This window comes from Gossypium arboreum, chromosome 10, assembly GCF_025698485.1.
Source record: "Gossypium arboreum isolate Shixiya-1 chromosome 10, ASM2569848v2, whole genome shotgun sequence".
Classification (NCBI taxonomy): domain Eukaryota; kingdom Viridiplantae; phylum Streptophyta; class Magnoliopsida; order Malvales; family Malvaceae; genus Gossypium; species Gossypium arboreum.
In genome coordinates, this window is record NC_069079.1 from 79,665,681 (window position 1) to 79,684,269 (window position 18,589).

The 18,589-nt window shown below is 39.5% G+C and overlaps 1 non-coding gene across 1 annotated transcript; it reads left to right on the forward strand.

Annotated features, from left to right (window-relative positions):
- Positions 1-16,994: 16,994 nt before the first annotated feature.
- LOC128283231 (small nucleolar RNA R71) lies at positions 16,995-17,101 on the forward strand. The gene has a single exon (XR_008273573.1). It is a non-coding gene; the product is annotated as a small nucleolar RNA R71 (small nucleolar RNA).
- Positions 17,102-18,589: the final 1,488 nt, after the last annotated feature.

Here is an 18,589-nt window from a genome sequence, read left to right on the forward strand (position 1 = left end):
CATATAATAAGTCCGCACACTTAGTGCTATATAATCAGCTCGCACACATAGTGCTATATAATCAAATCCGCACACTTAGTGCTGTACAAATTTTAAATCCGCACTTAGTGCCAATCTTGTCACCGTGTCCATTTATACCCGCACACTTAGTGCCAAGACCAATACGTTATGCATTTTACTACCTTTATACATTCAACAATGGCATCATTCCATACACATACATTTCCACTTACACATCAATTCATTAAACACAATTGCATATATATATTATGATCATTTAAATCAATGCCAAATGTATGCTTTATGACTTACCTTATATTGGATGAAACGATTTCCAATCGACTACTCGATTATCTTTCCTTTGCCTTTGCTTGATTCTCCACCTCTAGCTTCTTGGGCTAAATTTAACAAATAAATTGGTTTTATCATTTGAGCATCGGAAGAGGAATTCAAGATGCCTAGCCAATATATAAATATCTACTCATTAGGCATCAAAGTCGCATATGTACAAAATCATGAATCGAACTCAACACCTTAGTTAGTATTCCTCTTAGCCAATTTTCTAAGCCAAGAATAGGCATCAATATGCTTGCCTCTAACCGAATGCATGCACACCAATTTCCCTCATGTGGCGAATATGCATGCCCATGTTGAGGCCGATTATGCACTTAATACCACACAAAAACAGCATGCATTTTACTAACTAACGATTACATATTGTAGCTCAATACACATCTCTCATGTACTACATAACCGAAAACATCATCCCAAGCAAATATATACCTTGAAATAGTATATATGTCATACCAATTCATCATGTGCAAACACATATTCAAAGCTCAAATCTTACCTACCATGCAACATGCATGAATCATACTTGTGGATATACCATGACCGAATACATCACAACACCATCATTTTGGTCATGATTAAGCAAAGAACTTAATGTCTCACTCAAAAATACTAAAAAGAAAGTCCAAGAGCCATCAATCCCCATCACATACACCATTAACAAGCTTCATATTTAACATGCAATGGCATTAACACAAAATCCACCTTGGCCAAATACCATTTCCATGGCATAACAAGGATTTGAACCATGGCTAACATGCACATCAAGTTAGCAACCAAAACAAGCATGAATCTCATGACACAACCTCAAACATACCTTAATCTTGATGCAAGTATAGCCAAATCTCCTTCTAGTTCTCTTCTAAACCAAGCATGAAGCAAAAATCCTCCCTTTTTCCTTAGTATTTTCGGCCAAAGAAGAGAAAATGGATGAACAAAATTTTTCTTTTCTCTTCCACAATGCACGGCAAGGGGGGGTTTCACTCACACACACACATTTTTTTTTCTTTCTTTATTACCCATACTCATTTGTTTATTGTTTCTCCCTAGTGCACCAACAAAACATGTTTCATGACATGTTTAGCCCATGATTCCTTGTCATGGCCGGCCACTTCATGTTAGGGGAAATTTGACATGCAAATCCTTATTTTTGCATGCATTATAAACTAGTCATCCCACATTTCCCCATCATACTTTCAATGTTTACTACTAGGCCCTTTCTAGTGAAATTCACATTTATAACTCTAAATCGAAACATCAAAATGTCACACATGAATTAACACATATCATAGGCATCAAAATAAATTATAAATTATTTTTTATGCCTCGCTTTTGTGGTCCCGAAACCACATCCCGACTAGGGTCAATTTTGGGATGTCACAACTCTCCCCACTTAAGAAATTTTCGTCCCGAAAATCTTACCGTAAATAGGCTCGGGTATCGCTCTTTCATAGAGTCCTCAAGTTCCCAAGTGGCTTCTTCAATTCCGTGTTTATGCCACAACACCTTCACCAACGGGATTTTCTTATTATGTAACTCTTTTACTTCACGCATCATAATGCGAACCGGTTCCTCTTCATAGCTCAAATTAGGTGAATCTCAATCTCGGATGGAGCAATTACGTGCGATGGATCGACCTATATCGTCAAGCATCGAGACATGAAAAACGTTGTGAATCCTTTCGAGCTCAGGGGGCAAAATTAATCGATATGCGACTGGCCCAACTCGTTCGGATACTTCATATGGCCCGATAAACCTCGGACTCAATTTGCCCTTACGACCAAATCTAAGCACCTTCTTCCAAGGTGAAACTTTGAGAAAGACCTTGTCTCCAACCTGATATTCAATATCTTTTCTTTTCAAATCCGCATACGACTTTTGGCGATCCGGCGACTTTCAAACTTTCACGAATTACTCGAACTTTTGCTCGGCATCCTTAACCAAATCAACCTCAAGAATTTACCTTCACTAAGTTCACCCGAATAATGGGGTACGGCATTTACGATCGTATAAAGCCTCGTAAGGCGCCATCTTAATGCTTGATTGAAAGCTATTGTTGTAGGCGAATTCAATCAAAGGTAAATACCGTTCCCATGAACCACTAAACTCAAGGATGCAACATCTCAACATATCCTCGAGTATTTGAATTATCCGTTCGGATTGACCATCGGTTTGGGGATGAAAAGCGGTGCTAAAATGCAGCTTGGTACCCAAAGCATCTTGCAATTTCTTCCAAAATCGCGACGTGAATCTTGGGTCTCTATCCGACACGATAGAAATAGGCACCCCGTGTAATCTCACAATCTGAGAAACGTACAATTCCGCTAATTTGTCCATTGAAAAATCCGTACGTACGGGGATAAAGTGAGCCGACTTAGTTAGTCTATCGACAACGACCCAAATCGCATCCTTCTTACTCACTGACAATGGCAGTCCGGATACAAAGTCCATTGTGACTCGATCCCATTTCCATTCGGGTATCATGATCGGCTGAAGTAATCCCGATGGCACTTGATGTTCCGCTTTCACTTGTTGACATATCAGACACCTTGAAACAAATTCAGAAATGTCTCGTTTCATACCGGGCCACCAAAATTGGCGTTTCAGGTCATTGTACATTTTAGTACTACCCGGGTGGATTGACATTCGACTACAATGGGCTTCATTTAGAATCATCGAAATAAGTTCCGAATTCTTTGGAACACACAGACGACTTCTAAACCTTAAACAATCGTCATCATCAATTTGAAACTCTGATTCCTTGCTCAGAACACACTCAGCCCGCTTTGCAAGCAACTCCTCATCAACTTTCGAGCTTCCCGAATTTGATGAGCCAACAATGGTTTGGCCTTCAATTCGCTACTAACACATTGTCGGGTAGAATAGACAAGTGTACATTCATCGCTCAGAAAAGCAAACAAAGATTTCGACTTAAGGCATCCGCAACCACATTGGCCTTTCCCGGTGATAATCAATAACGAGTTCATAATCTTTTAACAACTCGAGCCATCGTCTTTGTCGCAGATTTAAGTCTCTTTGAGTCATCAAATATTTGAGACTTTTGTGATCCGAATACACATGGCACTTCTCACCAAATAAGTAATGTCGCCATATCTTTAAGGCGAATACGATGGCGACCAATTCGAGATCATGGGTCGGATAATTTTTCTCATGTGGCTTTAACTGTCTCGACGCATAGGCCACAACTCGCCCTTCTTGCATCAATACGCAACCCAACCCAAGTAGGGATGCGTCACTATAAATGACAAACTCTTTGCCCGATTCGGGTTGCACTAGAATTGGGGCTTCACCAAATAAGCTTTCAGTTGATCGAAACTTTTCGACATTTCTCCGTCCATTCGAACTTAACATCCTTTTGGAGTAGCCGTCATTTGGCGTGGCTATCGTCGAGAAACCTTTTACAAATCGTCGGTAATAACCGGCAAGCCCCAAAAAGCTCCTAACTTCGGTAACATTCCTTGGTGGTTTCCAATCGACTATGGCCGAAATTTTGTTCGGGTCCACCCTGACACCCGATGCGGACACCACGTGCCCCAAAAAGCTAACCTCTTTCAACCAAAATTCACATTTACTGAACTTTGCGTATAACTGCTTATCTCGTAAGATTTGCAACACTAGCCTCAGGTGTTCAGCATGTTCGGTTTCATCTCTCGAATAGACCAAAATGTCATCGATAAATACAACTACGAACCGATCCAAGTATGGCCTGAAAATTCTATTCATTAAATCCATAAACACCGCAGGGGCATTAGTGAGCCCAAACGGCATCACCAAGAATTCGTAGTGACCATACCTCGTTCTAAAAGCGGTTTTGGGTATGTCCGATTCTCGGACCCTCAACTGATAGTACCCCGACCTCAAATCTATCTTTGAAAACACCGAGGCTCCCTTTAATTGATCAAACAAATCGTCAATTCGTGGCAATGGATATTTATTCTTTATCGTCACTTTATTGAGTTGACGATAGTCGATGCACAACCTCATGGTTCCGTCCTTCTTCTTCACAAACAATACAAAAGCGCCCATGGAGAAAAACTCGGTCGAGCGAAACCTCTATCCGTCAATTCTTGCAATTGAACCTTCAATTCCTTTAATTCCGTTAATGCCATACGATACGGGGCTATTGAAATCGGCGTAGTACCGGTACAACCGATGCGAATTCCACTTCTCGAACCGGTGGCAATCCGGTAACTCCTCGGAAAAACATCTGAATACTCACAAACCACTGGTACCGATTCGAGTTTCCTTTCCGTCTCTTTACTCCCAAACACATACGCAAGGTATGTTTCACACCCCTTTTCACATATCTTCGACGGTCATAGAAGATATTATTGCGGCACTCCTTTAAATCAAGAGACTCGACTCGGACTACCTCATTATTTGCACTCCTCAAATTAATGGTTTTCCTTTTGCGTCCACCACCTTGCATCATGTACGGTCACCAATCCATACCAAGAATAACATCGAATTCATGAAATGGTAGAAGCATCGATCGGTAGGAAAAGCAGATTCTCGAATTATTAGGGGCATCTCTTGCACACTTTATCAACAAGCACGTATTGACCCAAAGGGTTTGACACTGAATTACGAACTCAAGAGACTCAACGGTAGAGTCTTCTTGGATGCTAAGGTTTCACATACATATGAGTGAGTAGAGCCGGGTCAATCAATGCAATCACAATAGTATCAAAGAGAGTAAAAGTACCAGTGATAACGTCGGGGAGGATGCCTCCTCTCGTGCTGGATGGCATATGCTCTAGCAGAGCACGGTCTCGGATCGGACGGCCGTATTAGAGGCTCCTCTCGATTACCACCCCTACCTCCGAGATTCTCGGGGCCTACCTCCACCGTCGTTCCACTAGGTCTTGCACCTTGCGTCTTATTCCTCTCATCTAGCTCCGTGCAATCTCTAATGAAGTGGTCCTTGAACCGCATCCATAACAGGCCCTATTAATGAGACTTACCCCAACATTCACCTAGGTGTCGTCTTCCACATTGGGGGCATTCAGGTCTCTCTTGACGATTATTGCCCACACTAGCTACTCAAGTAGCTCGGAGTCCGTCAATGGTCGGGCTCTAATGGAAATTCCCGCAATCGTCCTCGACTTCATCGGTGTCCTCCCCGAACCTCTTTACAGCCGAGAACGGAGCTTTACTCAATCGATCTTTTACGGTAATCTCTTGCTTCAAATTCAGCCTTCTTCTTCTCCTCCCAAGTTCTTCCGCCTTGCGTGCTCGTTCGACTAGTGTCACGAACTCCTTTATCTCCAAAATTCCCACTAGTAACTTTAACTCTTCATTCAATCCTTCTTCAAATCTTTTGCACATCGCAACCTCATCAGCCACACACTCCCGAGCATACCGACTAAGTCTTACGAACTCATGTTCAGATTCGATCTGATCATCCGGCCTTGCTTGAGTTCCAAGAATTCCTTACGCTTCGATCGATGAACCGTTGACTAATGTATTTCTTTCGAAATTGGATTGGAAGAAATCCCAAGTAACTCGTTCATTTGGGACTATGGAAATTAAAGTCCTCCACCAATAGTAAGTCGAGTCTCTTAACAAGGATATAGCACACTTAAGACATTCGTCGGGTGTGCACGACGATCATCTAACACTCTAATGGTGTTATCGAGCGAACTCGGCCTTTTCGGCATCATCAAGAACTATGGCCTTGAACTCCTCGGCCCCACGCTTCCTAATCAAGTCCACGGTGGTTTACTCAGCCTCACGGGATCAAGAATCGGAGGCATTGCGAGTCTTGGGGTGGAGTATTTAAATTCGGGAATGGTTGGACAGCCGGGTTGGTTCGGGCATATTATGACCCACTCATTCATCATAGTGAAGAAGGCTTGTTTCGCCCTTCATTTTGATTATTCGCGGATGACTGAGGCTCAACAGCGGTGTCCCTTGCGCAGAGCAGCCGCTACACTTTCAACGTCATCCGCCAAGGGTCTCTCTACCGGGTTCCATCGCTAATCAAAACAAAAATTTCAACCGTCAAGTCATCACATTATTAAGCACTATCAATTTGGCATGTATAGCTAGACTCACACGCTATGGTAGTCCTAGAACCGACTAAACCATAGCTCTGATACCAATAAAATTGTAACACCCTAACTCGTGACCGACGCCGGTGTCGGACACGAGGGTTAACGAGACAAATCCTCTTAAAGTACCGACCAATTTGGCATTTCTGGACAGGCTGGAAAACTGCGTCACCGTCGCCTTAAAATCATATCTCGAGTTCCAAAACTCGGAAACTGGTTTCGTAAATTTTCCTGAATTTAGACTCATATATCCATCCATGGATTTATTTTTAGAATTTTGGTTGGGCCAATTGGTACAGTTTATTAGTTAAAGTCACCCATGTTACAGGGATCGACTGCTCTGACCTCCGCGCGTTACAACTTGAATATCTTTCTGTACAGGGCTTTAATACTAGTGCCGTTTGTTTCTAATGAAACTAGACTCAAAATGGAATCTGTACATATAAGGCATGACTCCTAATTCTTTCTGGATAATTTATGGTAAATTTTCAAAGTCACGACAGGGGACCCAGAAATCGTTCTGGCCCTGTCTCACGAGAACTTTAATATCTCCCAGTATACTGCTCATATGGTCGTTTCGTTTCGTCCATATAAAATAGATTCATCAAGGATCAGTTCCATAATTTACTCACTATTTAATTCTACTTATACTATTTTTAGTGATTTTTCAATCTCATCTCACTGCTGCTGTCCGCAACAGTTACTGCAGTAGACTATGCCAATTTCATGAATTTTTCCTTGGCCTTAATCATCCATCATACATGACACAAATTATGGCCACCTTAACAAAATTTGAGTTTCTAAGACTCGTGGCTATAGGTTCTAGCATCCCACTCGACGACCACATAGGCCATTTTCACATGGCTTAAAGTTTACAACCCACAATTCGACAAAATATAATAGCCTATACATGCCAAATGTTCTTCAACAACAAAAAACAATACCACAAGATTTCAGCCGGTGTGATGACTTCAACGACGGTTCCGAGCACACAACAAGATCACGAGTCCCAAAGTGACCTAAAATGGGTGACAAGAAAACACTGAGTGAGTTTACAACTCAGTAAGTCATAAGCATTTATCAATCCACTAATAAAGTCACTACAACATGTACAGCAAACGAGGCTAGGTACTCATCCATATCGAATCTATACCATAATACCTCGGACCTTTCGGTCCAATCTCGTACCAAGTCATACATCCACATTTCATAATCTACACAACAAGATAATCGAAGTATTTTTCACACATTAACTCATTTTCCAGCACAACCATACAATTTCAATCATCACATAGATTTAAGGCTTACCAATTCAACCCCAAGCATGGACGTATTTTCTATTCATCATGAGCTCGAGGTACTCACCCGATCCGCTGTCCGTGATCAACTCGATAATATCGCACACTCAGTGCCAATAGTGATGCAAAAGCATATAATAAGTCCGCACACTTAGTGCTATATAATCAGCTCGCACACATAGTGCTATATAATCAAATTCGCACACTTAGTGCTGTACAAATTTTAAATCCAAGACACTTAGTGCCAATCTTGTCACCGTGTCCATTTATACCCGCACACTTAGTGCCAAGACCAATACGTTATGCATTTTACTACCTTTATACATTCAACAATGGCATCATTCCATACACATACATTTCCACTTACACATCAATTCATTAAACACAATTGCATATATATATTATGATCATTTAAATCAATGCCAAATGTATGCTTTATGACTTACCTTATATTGGATGAAACGATTTCCAATCGACTACTCGATTATCTTTCCTTTGCCTTTGCTTGATTCTCCACCTCTAGCTTCTTGGGCTAAATTTAACAAATAAATTGGTTTTATCATTTGAGCATCGGAAGAGGAATTCAAGATGCCTAGCCAATATATAAATATCTACTCATTAGGCATCAAAGTCGCATATGTACAAAATCATGAATCGAACTCAACACCTTAGTTAGTATTCCTCTTAGCCAATTTTCTAAGCCAAGAATAGGCATCAATATGCTTGCCTCTAACCGAATGCATGCACACCAATTTCCCTCATGTGGCGAATATGCATGCCCATGTTGAGGCCGATTATGCACTTAATACCACACAAAACAGCATGCATTTTACTAACTAACGCATTACATATTGTAGCTCAATACACATCTCTCATGTACTACATAACCGAAAACATCATCCCAAGCAAATATATACCTTGAAATAGTATATATGTCATACCAATTCATCATGTGCAAACACATATTCAAAGCTCAAATCTTACCTACCATGCAACATGCATGAATCATACTTGTGGATATACCATGACCGAATACATCACAACACCATCATTTTGGTCATGATTAAGCAAAGAACTTAATGTCTCACTCAAAAATACTAAAAAGAAAGTCCAAGAGCCATCAATCCCCATCACATACACCATTAACAAGCTTCATATTTAACATGCAATGGCATTAACACAAAATCCACCTTGGCCAAATACCATTTCCATGGCATAACAAGGATTTGAACCATGGCTAACATGCACATCAAGTTAGCAACCAAAACAAGCATGAATCTCATGACACAACCTCAAACATACCTTAATCTTGATGCAAGTATAGCCAAATCTCCTTCTAGTTCTCTTCTAAACCAAGCATGAAGCAAAAATCCTCCTTTTTCCTTAGTATTTTCGGCCAAAGAAGAGAAAATGGATGAACAAAATTTTTCTTTTCTCTTCCACAATGCACGGCAAGGGGGGTTTCACTCACACACACACATTTTTTTTCTTTCTTTATTACCCATACTCATTTGTTTATTGTTTCTCCCTAGTGCACCAACAAAACATGTTTCATGACATGTTTAGCCCATGATTCCTTGTCATGGCCGGCCACTTCATGTTAGGGGGGGGAAATTTGACATGCAAATCCCTTATTTTTGCATGCATTATAAACTAGTCATCCCACATTTCCCCATCATACTTTCAATGTTTACTACTAGGCCCTTTCTAGTGAAATTCACATTTATAACTCTAAATCGAAACATCAAAAATGTCACACATGAATTAACACATATCATAGGCATCAAAATAAATTATAAATTATTTTTTTATGCCTCAGTTTTGTGGTCCCGAAACCACATCCCGACTAGGGTCAATTTTGGGATGTCACAACTATTATTTACTTCCTTTTTATTATTTAGCCTAAAAATTAAGAGGCTTGGTTATCCAAACTAATTAATAACTAAGAATGCACAGAAAGAAAACTTGGGAAAATACTTTTGGGAATTTTATTGATTGAGACAATACCTAAGGAAAAATCCACCGAGACTTCACTTGTAATTTGACTCTGAATCAGTTGATTTATTCATTTGACTTGATCCATAGAAATCCCTAAGTTATATTATTATCTCTCTCGAGACTAATAACGTCTAACCCTAGGTTGAATAATTGAAATCTCTTTCTAATTAACACCCTAGAATTGCATTAACTCGATCTATGGATTCCCCTATTAGGTTTCATCCTAATCTGGTAAAATCTTGTCACCCTATCTCTAGGTGCGCAATCAGCTCCGCTTAATTATGACAAATTTACTCTTAGACAGGGTCTATTCCTCCTCTGAATAAGAGCGTTAACTTGAATCAATATCTTGGAATATTAAAAAAAGAATTAAGAACACATAATTAAGAACAAATCAAATATTTATCATACAAATCAGATAATAATAACAAGATTCGTCTTAGGTTTCATTCCCTTTAGGCATTTAGGGGGTTTAGTTCATACTTATGACAGGAAACATCTCAAAAGCATAAAGATAACAAAACATAAGAAAACTCAAAAACTCTTGAAGGAACTTGAAGGGAGATCTTTAGTCTTGATGATGAATCCGGCTTCTGAGATGGATCAATTGGCTTTCTTTGAGTAATTTCTTACTTCCTATTCTACGCCCCCTCTTAAGTGCCTTCTCAGGTGTTTAAATAGGGTTTAGAATGCCTAAGAACCCCCAAAATTGGCCTTTTTCGAATAGGGTTATACTTGGGATCAGCAGGGACACGCTAGTGTGACACGCCCGTGTGCGATTACTCTAGCCCATGGTCAAGGCTGTTGAACAGGCACGGGCGTGTAGTATACCCATGTAAGTTGTGCTTCAATCCTGACAAAAGGACACGACTGTGTGACACACCCATGTGAGAAAGTCTAGGCCATGTTGATTTCCCACGTGGGTCCATTTTCTCCATTTTTGGCCCGTTTCTCGCTATTTTTACTTTTTTATGCTCACCTAAGTATAAAACATGAAATTAAAGGATTAGGAGCATCAAATTCACAAATTCTAAGGAGAAACCATCCATAAGTGTGCTAAGCATGGGATAAAAATATGTATAAATTATTGTTTATCAAATACCCCCACACTTAAGAATTTGCTTGTCCTCAAGCAAAATCCTCAACTCACAATCAAAATAAATTCTTCTCAATTTATAATCCTTATCAATAATATCTCAAAATAATCCATAAGTATTCATACATTGAAAATTCAACTAAAAGTAAATCAGAGTTTCAAACATTCCAAGTTGAGCATTTCATCACCAAAACATAGGTATCTCCCCTTATCTAAGTGATTACCTTTGATCAAAATATCACAGAGTTTAACATCCTCACTAAAGATTTACTCAAATCACTCAAGGTGTTTAAGGACATCAATAAAGGCACTCATTAGTCAATATGAAAAGTTATTACCATAGGCTTGCTTGAAAATCAAATATCCACCACTATACAATGAGCTGATACATCAATCAAAAAGGTCTTTTTAGAAGGTTGTAACGTGGCTTTGGTTAGGGGGTATGGTCACAAGCTAAAAAAAAAGGTTAAAATCGAGATTGAATTGAAAATTTACCTAGCTAGAAAAATGACTAGTCATCAGTTGAATACAAGTGAGCTTCTTCTCAGAATATGGAATTGACGCTTACGCTCAAAAATGACGAATTACAACTAATATGTATTGAAGTAAACTGTTTTTTAAGAACAAATCAAATACATAGAAGAGCAAAACATAGCTAAGCAATTAGTTCAAATCAGATCTCGACAAAAATAGGGATCAAATTAGGGGATTTCAACAATAATGGGTTATGGGTTAATATTGAGGGTAAATCAATTAATGGCTTGTTAGGCTCAAAGGGGTTCACTAAGAGTTAATTATGAAGGTAGGCTTTTGTGGAGTGAGTGGGTTAAACCTAAGTTCCTTTATCATCTTGACATATCAAATCAAATGGTGTGGTCTTGACATGCATAAACAAATAAGTTCTAGAATAACAAATTAATACTGACGCACTCATAATAAAAGTGAGTATGAAAGGAGTAAAATATGCTCTAAAGGCTTAAGATCTAACAAAAATTATGGCTTTTTGATGTTCAAACTTGTGAATTTCAACTCAAGATAATACTTAAACTTGGGGAAACAACCTAAAAGTTTTTAATTCTTCAAAAATCAACTTATCATGCTTGATTCCCTAATGTCTTAAAGTTTAAATAATCAACGAATAAATGCCTATGTTTTAATTCAAGACATATCAATAAAAATCATAAATTAATTAACAATCATTCTAATAGTGATGTGAGTGATTCACGTGAGAATAAGACACAATTCAGGGATTTCTAATGATGATATAAAAGACCCCCCACACTTAAGATATACATTGCCCTCAATGGACAAAGATAGATATATTGATAAAAATAATCATAAGATAGGGAGAGAAGTGAAACTTCCTGAATGATGAATGAACTCCTTGAATTGGAGTGATAGAGAGTAATCAGCCAAAGCAATGATGAGAGTGGGGGAGGATACTCCGGTAGTGGTAGAGGTTCATTAATCCATAAATCCTGCGCCAAAAGAATATTATATCTGGTGGTAGCTATGGTGGTCGTCGAGTAGGACATGGCAGTCGTGGAGAACATTTCCCGGTGGAGTTTTTAGTTCCTATGCGACAATGAGCTTTGGAGCTCTTTATAATTGTGATAGAATCAAGAACTTTTTAGGGAATATAAAGAAGCATAATTACTCATAATTAAAATAGCTAAAATTAAAAATTGGAAAATAATAATTATAAAACCTAATAAAAATAAGCTTAAAGAAAAATAAAAAGTAGTCTTAAAATAGAATAAAAGTAAAAACATAAAATAATAAATAAAAGTTTTTAAACATCTTCATCGCTAGATGGTTCGTGAGGTGGGGGTGGCAATGAGATGTGAAGGTGTTGACAAATCTGGTGAATTGTGGTATCAATGTGATCAAAACGCTGAAAACACTGCTACTCAAATCGTGTAAGGCGCTCAGAGATGTCAGAATATGAAGTCGTCGCATGAACTGGGTGATGAGGAGGTGGTGGCTGAGTTAGTGGATCCTCGTGATGTGGAAGACATCATCAAAAATGTCTTCTGGGTAGTCCTCCTCGGTGGACTAGGAGAGGCGGTACTGAGGAGGGTATGTGCCACGTCATTTCTTGATCATCCTCATACTTAGCATGCTTGAGATACCCTATGGGGACATCTGGTCAATGAGAGTGAGGGAGGATGATTGTGTTGCTGTGTTGAGGAGCCCAAAGTGTCGGGCCAATCGAGTCACATAGGGCCCGATAGAGATGACCCCTCTTTTCTGCCGCTCCGTCTAGTGGCGAATGGCGAGTGCAATAAAGTAGGCGAGGTCGATGACGTGCCCATTCGCCATACTCCATAAGTAATAGGTGTCGTGGGTGGTGACGACGCCGGTGCTCTCTTGTCTCCTTATTAAAGTGTGAGCCAAGATGGCATGTAGATACCTCAAGGATAGAGGGAGAGCCGATGCCTTGGAGCGGCTAGGATCGTAGGTGGCCGAGGCAGGACGAGGTCCCTCCAGTATTTTGAGGGGGAGTAGTGGATGTGGTGGTGGAGGGTGTCGAGTTCATTATCATCCATGAACTCCTCCGTGTAGAGCCCTAGTGCAATCCCAAATTCAGGTATGCTCAACTGGCGTACTAGACCATCCAGGCAGAGCTGGACCATTTCAGGATTGTCGAAGTTGGTCATGACGGTCTGAAGATGGAACGTGAGTAGAGTTCCAATATGAACTCGAGATACGTCGGCTCGATGATCTCAAAGAAGAGCCCCCACGGGTCAATCGTCAGGAGGGTTTAGACTACGTCAGCTAATTGGATCTGTTCGAGTGCAGCCCAGACAATGCAGCAGCCTACACCTAGGGGTCGGGCCCATAATATCTGATATAATTCCTCCTGGGCTCCCAAGGGAACCTGAAGGAACGGATGCCTAATCTCCTTGGTAGGACCCAATGATGATACTACTCCTTCTTCTTCGAGGAAGGAATAGCGGTCTTCTTACCACGTGAGGACGACATTGTACCTGGATTGAAAAATCAAAGTTCAACCAATATGCCCAAGAATAGTATGGAAAATGAAGACTAAATATGAATATTTATTGAGATTTACGTACTAGATGATACAAACTAAAACAAATAAATATATCAAGCTATAGGATTATGGGAATAATGTAACGAGAATATGAATGAATGCATGTGGGTAAGCATAAATTTTAAGGAAACAACGAAAAATGAAATAGTATAGCATAATGTAGTAACTAGAATGACAAAATTTTTATAAAACAAGCATGAGTATTTTAATATTCTAACTATGAATATTCATTCAAAATAGTTCAATAGAGTAGAGAAATCATGAAATAAGCAACATATTTACAGAAAAATAGAGAGAAAAGAGTAAACAAATGCAAAAGAAAGGAGCTTGGGGCGTCGGAATGGTATTGTAGGTGGCGTACGGGCGTGGAGGATAGGGCATGTGAAGTTGTAGCGGCTAGGGTTAGGGATTTTTTTGAGGAGGGAGATGATAAGTAGTGACAGGTTTATATAGATTTTAGGGCACACACCCATGGGACACGCCCGTGTGTCCTAATTTTTGCCCATGTGTTTCGTAAATTTTGAGTTTGGGCACGTCTGACATTCAGCCCACGCCCGTGTTCTCTGGGCGTGTTTATGCACACGATCGTGTCTTGCTTCGTTCACTTCTCCCATACCCGTGTACATAAGTCCACACCCGTGTTTGTTTTGACAGTGTCAACCACGGGTGGATAGCGCGGGCGCAGGCGTGGCACACGCCCGTGTTACATTCTCAGTTTCAACCACAGTTTCAAGGTACGGGCGTGTTTCATGCCCATGTTGTTTTAGCAGTTTTGCCCACGGCCATATCGAACGACCGTGGCAACTTATCGTATCCCGTGTTGGGGAAAAATTTTACCCTGTTTTCACACAACTGTGTCTCCTCCTATGGTGTGAGCATGGCCTAAGGCATGCCCGTGTGCCTGGCCATGTGGACGGGAAAACCCTATGTTTCAAGACTCAGTTAGTACGTTAGATGTGAAAAACTAGAATTTAAATAAGTCATTATTGTTAGTGCTTGGGTTGCTTCCCGAGAAGCGCTTATTTATAGCTTAAGCTGGACTTACCTCTCTTCTGCATGGTCAAGGTGGTGTAAGGAGTTTACACTCCTCATCCCTGCTATCAACTTTATCAACATAAGGTTTAAGATGAGTGTTGTTTACCTTAAAACTACCGAATTTGTGATGAATTACCTCGACTGTACCATATGGGAAAATACTGAGTACCATAAGAGGAATTTCTTCATTAGGTTCAGGAGTGGTAATGCGAGGATCTGTTGCATCTAGTAGTACTTTGTCTCCAACCTTAAGTTGATTTGGTGAGGTATTGAGCTCACCCTGGCTCAATTTCGATTTATCAGGTATTCTCGATTTCTGTGTCCACCATTCATCTAGCTCCTCGATTTTTAGCCTTTGTTCTTCATAGATAGGTCTTTTGTTGTTGTTTGAACACGACTCATATGCGTTCTTCGTAACTATTTCATGCACAGAGGGTTTCACCACATGATCAGTACTAGTAGAATGATTTATACAACCACCTTCAATTTTTGATGTGTTACTCGAATTACTAGTTTGAAGGGTGATTGTTTCATCTCCCACACGAAATATGAGTTCACCTGTACCAATATCAATAATGGTTCTAGCAGTCGCCAAAAAGGGTCATCCTAAAATTAAAGGTGCGTTACTATCCTCTTCCATGTCTAGAACAACAAAGTTTACTGGGTATATAAATTTATCGATCTTAACAAGAACATCTTCAATGATAACCCTAGGAAATCTAATGGTTTTATCAGCCAATTCAATGCTCATCCTAGTCTGTTTGGGTTTCCCAAGACCTAACTGTTTAAACATTTTATAAGGCATAACATTAATGCTTGCCCCTAGGTCAGCCAATGTACTATGAACATCTAACTACCAATTAAACAAGGAATCGTAAAACTCCCTGGATCTTTCAATTTGTTGGGTAGCTTATTCTGTAGAATGGCTGAGCAAACTGCATTCAACTCCACATGCGACGCCTTATCCAACTTTCATTTATTTGTTAAAAGCTCTTTTAACAATTTGACTGTGTTTGGCATCTACGAAAGAGCTTCAATAAATGGTAAGTTAATATGTAATTTTTTTAATAATTTAAGGAATTTACCGAATTGTCTATGTTTGGCATCTGTGAAAGAGCTTCAATAAACAGTAAGTTAATATGTAATTTTTTTAATAATTAAGGAATTTACCAAATTATTCTTCTGTGCGGTCTTTCCTTGTCGCGTTTGGGTATGGCACACGAGGTTTGTATTCTTTACTTACCGGTTTCTGGTCATTGTGGTCCACCTCACTCTTACCTTTACTTACCCCAGTTTCTTTCCTCGGTTCTGGTTTAGTTGCAACTAACCCTTCCACATCTTTAATGTAATTGCATTGATTTGCTCCCTTGGGTTAGATTCAGTGTTACTTGGCAGGCTACCTTATGGTTGTTCAGAAATCAGTTTGGCGAGTTGGCCTATCTGAGTTTCGAGCCCTTGGATTGACGCTTGTTGATTCTTAAGGGCTATCTCGGTATTCTGGAAACGAGTTTCTGACACCGATGATCTTTGTCAACATCTCCTCAAGGTTCAGCTTCTTTTCCTGTTGGTAAGGTGGTTGTTGAAAACCCGAAGGATGTTATGGCCTTTGATTTCCTTGACCGCCCCACGAGAAATTGGGATGGTTCCTCCAACCTGCATTATAAATGTTACTATACGGGTTATTTTGGGGTCTAGAGTTATTGTTACCCATATATTGGACTTGTTCCTCCTCGATGCTAGGATTGAAGGGTTGGTATTCTTTGCATGCTCCTCCTCCATTCGAATCACACCTCATAACTGGATGTACTTGAGTAGAACCACACAAATCGTCAATCTTTTTATTTAAGAGTTCTACTTGGTTAGATAGCATAGTAACCGCATCGAGGTTGAAAACACCAGTTGCTTTCGTCGGCTTTGTCCTCATAACTTGCCACATATAGTTATTCAGTGATATCTCCTCAATAAATTCGTAAGCTGCATCAGGTGTCTTATTATTGATAGTTCCACCAGCAGTTGCGTCAACCGTCTACCGAGTCGAAGGGTTCAGGCCATTGTGAAACATTTGGACCTATAGCCAGAGTGGTAACCCATGGTGAGGGCATCTTCACAAAAGGTCCTTGTATCTCTCCCATGCATCGTAGAGTGTTTCTAAATCCATCTGTACAAAAGAGGAGATATTATTACGTAATTTGGCTGTTTTAGCCGGTGGAAAATATTTTAATAAAAATTTTTCAATCATCTGTTCCCAAGTAGTGATTGATCCTTGTGGCAACGAGTTCAACCACTGTTTAGCCTTATTCCTCAACAAAAAGGGAAACAACCGAAGGCGAATGGCATAATCAGAAATGCCATTGCTTTTAAAAGTGCCGCAAAACTCTAAGAAATTTGCCAAGTGAGCATTGGGATCCTCGTCGTGCAAACCACCAAACTGAACAAACTGTTGTATCATTTGAACTGTGTTAGGTTTCAGTTCAAAATTATTTGCAGCAATAGCAGGTCTAACTATACTTGACTCAGTTCCTGTTAAATTAGGTTTAGCATAATCATACATAGTGCATGAAGCAGGATTTTGATTTGCGGATTTTCTTGGTTTTCAACCATCTTCTTGGTTGTGGTTGAAGTATCGTCCTCTTGCTCCTCCTCTGTGTATCTTAGGCTTCACCTTATTTCTCTTCAATTTTTGCAAACTGTGCGGTCGATCTCACCGTCAAAAAGTAGTGGTCCTGACGGGTTTCTTCTGGTCATAAACTAGAAAACCTGTCAGAAGAAAATAAATGAAGAATTAGAAAAGAAAATAAAAATTTAAATTGCAATAAAAGTAAAACGGCTCAAGTAATAAAAATCAAGTGTTCCTAATATCCTAGTGTCCCTGGCAACGGCGCCAAAAATTTGATGCGTGATATTCGTAACATGTTTTAAAAATTTATAAATGGATCGTTCTTGAGACTAACTTATTATCACAATTGAGGCAAGTGTACCTATCGTACAGTAGTATAGCTCAGCAAGACCGAATTATCGAACCCAAAAGAACTACGAGTACTAGTATTTACTTCCTTTTTATTATCTAGCCTAAAAATTAAGAGGTTTGGTTATCTAAACTAATTACTAACTAAGAATGCATAGAAAAAAAACTTGGGGAAATACTTTTGGCAAAATTCGATTGATTAAGACAATACCTAAGGAAAAATCCACCTAGACTTCACTTGTTATTTGACTCTGAATCAGACGACTTGTTCATTTGACTTGATCCGTAAAAATCCCTAAGTTATATTATTATCTCTCTCGAGACTAAAAACGTCAAACCTTCGGTTGAATAATTGAAATCTCTATCTAATTAACACCCTAGAATTACGTTAACTCGATCTATGGATTCCCCATTAGGTTTCACGCTAATCCGGCAAAATCTTGTCACCCTATCTCTAGGCACACAATCAAATCCACTTAATTAAGAAAAATTTACTCTTAGATAGGGTCTAGTCCTCCTCTGAATAAGAGCGTTAACTTGAATCAATATCCTGGAATATTAAAATAAGAATTAAGAACACATAATTAAGAACAAATTAAATATTTATCATACAATTCAGATAATAATAACAAGATCCGTCTGAGGTTTCATTCCCCTTAGGTATTTAGGGGGTTGAGTTCATATTTATGAAAGAAAACATCTCAAAAGCATAAA